This window comes from Panulirus ornatus, chromosome 20, assembly GCF_036320965.1.
Source record: "Panulirus ornatus isolate Po-2019 chromosome 20, ASM3632096v1, whole genome shotgun sequence".
In the NCBI taxonomy this organism is placed as follows: Eukaryota; Metazoa; Arthropoda; class Malacostraca; order Decapoda; family Palinuridae; genus Panulirus; species Panulirus ornatus.
In genome coordinates this window covers 54672531-54680125 of record NC_092243.1, presented here as the reverse complement: position 1 = coordinate 54680125, position 7595 = coordinate 54672531, and the positions used below count along the sequence as shown (strand labels likewise).

Sequence of the window (7595 nt, the reverse complement as noted above, 5' to 3'; positions counted from 1 at the left end):
GACCAGCAGTTCAGCTGATGTGTTAATCTACTGAAAATATGTTTATTATGTCATAGGTGATTAGAACAGAATACTGTAGTACCGCAAACTCATGAACTGAAATGAATTTTGATAATTCTGGTATCTATGTATCCTATGTTGAAAAGTGCTTTAAGTGCTTTATTTGTCTAGATATTTGTCGTCATAGGTTTTACATGATGTGGAGGACATTTACTTGCATATGTGAGCAACGTGACACAAACACTCATTCGTTAAGCACTAAATAAAAAAAAGTTAGGCATCACAGGTCGAAATACACCAATGCTGTATAATTTTGTGGTTTTGCATTTAATCAAAAAGCGAATTTTACATCATAGTAATTCCAGATTATATCATAAACAGCTTCTCATGGGAAAAAGACCGAATCTCTCCTTTTGCGGCAATAGAAACTATCTCTTTCCGATAAGGGAGCAAGCAGCCAATTTATGAGGAATATTCACGGTGTGAGGAAATTCTTCTGTGGAGAGGATGGGGCCGCACCACATATGGTTGCAAGATGTTAGGCATGAGAGCGTCTTCCACCCCTGGCTATCTGGCTGCCGCCTCCACCTCCACATCACCCGTGAGCCTCCTCCTCATCTAGGAAACTACCCGAAGTGTTTTCTACGTCCATGGGAACGTCTGCCTCCATGCCATCTCCACCTGCCAGGTTGCGGGTCAGGGTTGGGGTTAGCGTTGGGGCTAGCGTTGGGGTTAGCGGTGACGGAGGTGAAAACCGCCGACATCGCCACCAGGAGGGCCAGCAGTAAGTAGGTCTGAGGTAGAAAAGAATTTCATTATCAAAGAGTAAGAAAAAAAATGAGACTACTGGTAAAGTACTGATGATCACCATATACATATATGAACTGTATGACATGACTCTCTTACCAGTTCAGTGCAATATCTTTAGTTTGGACATTTCTGTTAGGAATAAGAATTCAGTTAAAATGCCTCAACTAATTATAATTAGTCGGTAACGCAAATGACAGTGATGCATTCACAGGCCATCCGGAGTCGAGCCCGCACAGGTTCGAATTTTGGTTGCGGTAGTCGGTCCACAGCCAATGCAGCTGTTCATTCTCTCTTATGGATTGACTGATAAATTGGCTTAGGCCAGGATATATATATATATATATATATATATATATATATATATATATATATATATATATATATATATATATATATTATATATAATATATTTATATATATATATATATATATATATATATATATATATATATATATATATATATATATATATATATATATATATATATATTATCCCTGGGGATAGGGGAGAAAGAATACTTCCCACGTATTCCCTGCGTGTCGTAGAAGGGGACTAAAAGGGGAGGGAGCAGGGGGCTGGAAATCCTCCCCTCTCGTTTTTTTTTTTAATTTTCCAAAAGAAGGAACAGAGGATTGGGCCAGGTGAGGGTATTCCCTCAAGGCCCAGTCCTCTGTTCTTAACGCTACCTCGCTAATGCGGGAAATGGCGAATAGTTTGAAAGAAAGAAAGATATATATATATATATATATATATATATATATATATATATATATATATATATATATATATATATATATAGCGTGAATGAGATACCCTTGATTAGGACATTCAGTTGTCCTTCCCGTCTTCGGAAATACAGAGGAAAAAGTTATGATGAACTCTACTCATGTCACACATTGCGAGGTTGATTCTTTATAATAGCTGTGTTTTACTTCATAACGAATTTTGACTCCTCCTGTGTAGCAAGAGAGGTGTCGTAGGCAAGACGAAGACCATGTCTTACAAAATGCCAATATATGGAGCTCTATGGTCACCACAAGGAGCAGGTCCTCGTGTCTTTGTCTGTTCGTCAAAGTAATTCAAATTCCCCGTCAGGATTAGATAGAAGCAACTGGGTTCTGAAATATCACTCGCTTGGTAAGAGAGTAGTGCTGAAAGGCGAGATTATGTACTGTTAGGTGACGGGGATCTTGCTGAATGGGGTCAGTCTGCTGCTCAGGCAGGTGACAAAAAGGTTTGATTATATCACTGATAACAGACGTGCACCTGAGGTTGGGTTAGTGAGTGTTGTTGCTTCCTTTATCCAGAGGTGAAATCTCTATACAGATACACACGTACACCATCGATTATCCTGATAATGACGTGACACTGGACACGAACGTCTATTGCAGCAAATATCTCCTTGGCATTAATAAAGGTGTGATTGAAATCAAAAGTGTTGAAGAAAGCGAAAGAAGTCAAGTAATGTGCAATTTGCCCGAGAAGAGCGCTGAAACGGCAGCTTAGACTTCTGACAATTACTTTTGTTAGAGAATGGACAAAGGCTTTTGTTTCTCACCGTTGACGAATTTAGAGAATCAAAAGAATTAAGGGAACTAAACATATTGATGAAGTGGTGGCTTCGATTCCATGTATCAGTATCTATATTTATCACACATTTTGCATGTGTCTGTATCAAACTGTCTGAATATAAATACATGACAATTTGACGTAAGTAGTGCTTTTAGTCACTCAGTGTCAAAGTCAGAAATATTTACCGATGGATTACCAGTTATGAAATGGATCACACATGGATGAACGTCGCTGCTCTTGCAACAAGACAGTATGGGATACTTTCACCTTGTGGTTGGACAGGAAGTAGCTACAACACTCACCGGGAAAGCTCACTCACTAGTTGTAGGTACTGCCACAAATATGAGAAAAACATTTCTTGGGAGATGCTCCCTCAACGTTCGGGCCCATTGGACACGTAACGCCTCACGTCTAAGAAGCAGTTATAATTTTATGATTTAACTCAAAATCTTGATAGTTCTACCTCGTCAGTATCATGCCAGCCTTTTGACCTCAGTTTAACTCACATATTCAATTAGAATTTAAGAAAGTAAAATACAAAGAAATCAGTTAAGCACCACTGTAAGCTGCGTGGAATCCAGCAGTGTTAGAAACAACCGAGCAGAGATTTTCCGACAACGCCACGTTTTCTTTATATTCATTCGAAACACATATTATGTTATTCATATTATTCGAAACAGAAACTGTAATCCCTTCTGCTGATTTTCTTCCTTCCTGTGCAAAAACGCATAAATATTACAATTCAGAAAAGGACATATTAATGAACAAACTGTAACGAGGAGAACCTTTCACAATTATCATGTTGAAACATGGACGATACAGACGTGTGTGTGTATATATATATATATATATATATATATATATATATATATATATATATATATATATATACACAGACGAACGTCCAGATTTGATATCATTGGAATCATTACTTACAAACTTCATTTTGGTCTCGTAGTTCCACTGATCTTGACTTGCCTAGTACTGCTTGGTTTGCTTGGGAATGCTTCAGCCTTCCTTTATATATTCTCACAGACCTGCAGTGAGATATCGCTTGGAGATTTTTATATACATTTCTTCCAGTTGCCTTCTCATCAACGTAACGGATCGAAACAATTTCTCATAAAAAGAAGTTCCAGCGTTGGCACATGAGGCGTTAGTTACTCTTTTGGAAAGAAGTGAACAAAAAAGAAACACTTCAAGTGTTGATGTGTGAAGATGACTTGTGTATATTTGCTTCTTTACATGGGTCAGGGGAACAGATGTTGTTTTCGTGTGAAGACCTTAATCAGGGAGATGGTGGTCCAGTGTCGTGGTTACCATAAACTTGATCTCTCACTTGTTGCTTCACATGACTAAGTTAACCGGTAGGAAAATATCAGCGGGTTACCGTTACGTCTCGCATAATTCCTCTCCAATGTGACGGGTTAATTTTTTCTTCTTAGCAGTCAATTCACTTCCATTAGTATTTCATTATCATGTTTTGCGCCTTACGTATAGTTTATATTGTTGATTACATCCAAATCTAACCTTTCTTCTTAGATATATCATCCACAAACGATTGGATTCAGAGGAATTTGTTGGGAAAGGACAGTCTCTTGTGTGTGGGGGTGTAGACTATATCATTAGATACCTTTTGTGAGATTTGATTCGCAATAGAGACCACATGGAAAGTAATCGTGGTCATGATAAACCTTCGATCGAGTTTTGATCGAGTTTTCTGATTATTTTATTCTTCACGATCATGCAATATATATATATATATATATATATGTATATATATATATATATATATATATATATATATATATATATATATATATATATATATATATATATATATATATATATATATATATATATATATATATATATATATAAAGGAGTGGTGTTTGGGAATCCCAGGTTTTTTACGTAAGTAGGAGAGATGGCCGGAGAGTATTATTGAACTACGTGTTAATTGATAGTCGCGTGAAAGAGAGACTTTTGGATGCTAATGTGCTGAGAGGGGCAACTGGAGGGATGTCTGGTCGTTATCTTGTGGAGGCGAAAGTGAAGATTTGTGGAGGTTCTCAGAAAAGAAGAGAGAATGTTGGGGTGAAGAGGGTGGTGAGAGTAAGTGAGCTTGGACAGGAGACTTGTGTCAGGAAGTACCAGGAGAGACTGAGTGTAGAATGGAAAAAGGTGAGAGCAAAGGACGTAAGGGGAGTGGGAGATGAATGGGAGGTATTTAGGGAAGCAGTGATGGCTTGCATAAAAGATGCTTGTGGAATGAGAAAGGCGTGAGATGGGCAGAGTAGAAAGGGTAGTGAATGATGGTATGAAGAAGGAAGATTGTCAGTGAAACAGAAGAGGGAGGCATTTGGACGATTTTTGCAGGGAAGTAGTGCGAATGATTGGCAGGTGTATAAAAGAAAGAGGTAGGAGGTCAAGAGAAAAGTGGAAGAGGTGAAAAAGAGATCAAATGAGAGTTTGGGTAAGAGAATATCATTAGATTTTAGGGAGAATAAAAAAGAATGTTTGGAAGGAGGTGCATAATGTTCGTAAAACAATAGAACAAATGGAAACATTGGTGAATTGGGCTAATGGGGAAGTAAAGATAAGTAATGGTGAAGTGAGGAGTGAGTATTATAAAGGTTTGTTGAATGTGTGTGATGACAAAGTGGCAGATATCGGGTGTTTTGGTCAAGGTGGTGTGGGAAGTGAGAGGGTCAGGGAGAATGGTTTGGTGAACAGAGAAGTACTGAAAGCTTTGCTGGAGATTAAAACCGGCAAGGCGGCGGGTTTGGATGATATTGCTGTTGAATTTATTAAAAAATGGGGTGATTGTATAAAAGGAAAGGGGATAAAGGTGAGTGTTTCAAATTACGGTGATATAAGTTTGTTGAGTATTATCAGGAAATTCTATGGGAGGGTATTGATTGAGAGGGTCAAGGCATGTACAGAGCATCAGATTTGGGAAGAGCAGTGTGGTTTTAGAAGTGGTATACGATGTGTGGATCAGGTGTTTTCTTTGAAGATTGTATATGAGAAATACTTAGAAAAACAGATGGTTTTGTATGTAGCATTTATGGATCTGGAGAAGGCATATGATGGAGTTGATAGAGATGCTCTGTGGAAGGTATTAAGAGTATATGGTGTGCGGGGTAAGTTGCTAGAAGCGGTGAAAAGTTTTTACAAGGATGTGAGGTATATGTATCGTGTAGGAAGAGAGGAAAGTGATTGGTTCCCAGTGAATGTTGGTTTGCGGCAGGGGTGCGTTATGTCTCCATGGTTGTTTAATTTTTTTAGGGATGGGGTTGTTAGGGAGGGGAATGCGAGTTTTGGAGAGAAGGGCACGTATGTAGTTGTTGTGGATGAGAGGGCTTGGGAAGTAAGTCATTTGTTGTTCGCTGATGATACAGCGCTGGTGGCTGGTTCGGATGAAAGACTGCAGAAGTTGGTGACTGAGTTTGGTAAAGTATGTGAAAGAAGAAAGCTGAGAGTAAATGTGAATAAGAGCAAGGTTATTAGGTACAGTAGCGTTGAGGGACAAGTCAAGTGGAAGTTAAGTTTGAATGAAGAAAAACTGGAGGAAGTGAAGTGTTTTAGGTATCTAGGTGTGGATTTAATAGCGGATGGAACGATGGAAGCGGAAGTGAGTCACAGGTTGAAGGAGGGAGCGAAGGTTTTGGGAGCGCTGAAGAAAGAGTGGAAGGCGAGAACATTATCTTGGAGAGCAAAAATGGGTATGTATGAAGGAATGGTGGTTACAACAATGTTATATGGTCGCGAGGCATGGACTATAGATGGGGTTGTGCGGAGGAGGATGGATTCGATGGAAATGATGTGTTTTACGACAATATGTGGTTTAAAGTGGTTTGATGGTGTTAGTAATGAAAGGGTAAGAGAGATGCGTGGTAATTGAAATAGTGTGGTTGAGAGACCAGAAGGTGTATTGAAATGGTTTGGTTATGAGCGATCGGGGCCTGAACATGCAGGAGGGTGAAAGGCGGGCAAGGAATAGAGTGAATTGGAGCGATGTGGTATCCCGGGGTCGACGTGCTGTCAATGGATTGAACCAAGGCATGTGAAGCGTCTGGGATAAACCATGGAAAGTTTTGTGGGGACTGGATGTGGAAAGGGAGCTGTGGTTTTGGTGCATTACACATGACAGCTAGAGACTGAGTGTGAATGAATGTAGCGTTTGTTGTCTTTTCCTAGCTCTACCTCGCGCCCGCAGGAAGGGAAGGGGGGGTGCCATTTCATGTGTTGCGGGGTGACAACGGAAGGGATGAAGGCAGCAAGTATGAATATGAACATATGTATTAATTTATATGTCTGTGTATGCATAAGCATATGTGCGTGTGTGGGCGTTTATGTATATACATGTGTATGTGGGTTGGGTGGGTCATTCTTTTGTCTGTTTCCTTGCGTTACCTCGCTAACGTGGGAGACAGCGACTAAGTATATATATATATATATATATATATATATATATATATATATATATATATATATATATATATATATATATATATATATAATTTTATTATTTTTTATTATACTTTGTCGCTGTCTCCCGCGTTTGCGAGGCAGCGCAAGGAAACAGACGAAAGAAATGGCCCAACCCCCCCCCCATACACATGTATATACATACGTCCACACACGCAAATATACATACCTACACAGCTTTCCATGGTTTACCCCAGACGCTTCACATGCCCTGCTTCAATCCACTGACAGCACGTCAACCCCGGTATACCACATCGCTCCAATTCACTCTATTCCTTGCCCTCCTTTCACCCTCCTGCATGTTCAGGCCCCGATCACACAAAATCTTTTTCACTCCATCTTTCCACCTCCAATTTGGTCTCCCTCTTCTCCTTGTTCCCTCCACCTCCGACACATATATCCTCTTGGTCAATCTTTCCTCACTCATCCTCTCCATGTGCCTAAACCACTTCAAAACACCCTCTTCTGCTCTCTCAACTACGTTCTTTTTATTTCCACACATCTCTCTTACCCTTACGTTACTCACTCGATCAAACCACCTCACACCACACATTGTCCTCAAACATCTGATTTCCAGCACATCCATCCTCCTGCGCACAACTCTATCCATAGCCCACGCCTCGCAACCATACAACATTGTTGGAACCACTATTCCTTCAAACATACCCATTTTTGCTTTCCGAGATAATGTTCTCGACTTCCACACATTCTTCAAGGC

The 7595-nt window shown here is 39.7% G+C and overlaps 1 long non-coding RNA gene across 1 annotated transcript; it reads right to left on the bottom strand.

Annotated features, from left to right (window-relative positions):
- Nucleotides 1–306: 306 nt before the first annotated feature.
- On the bottom strand, nucleotides 307–3404 carry LOC139755816 (uncharacterized). Its single transcript, XR_011714173.1, has 2 exons — nucleotides 3320–3404; nucleotides 307–794 (listed from the first exon to the last, which is right to left on the bottom strand). It is a non-coding gene; the product is annotated as an uncharacterized lncRNA (long non-coding RNA).
- Nucleotides 3405–7595: the final 4191 nt, after the last annotated feature.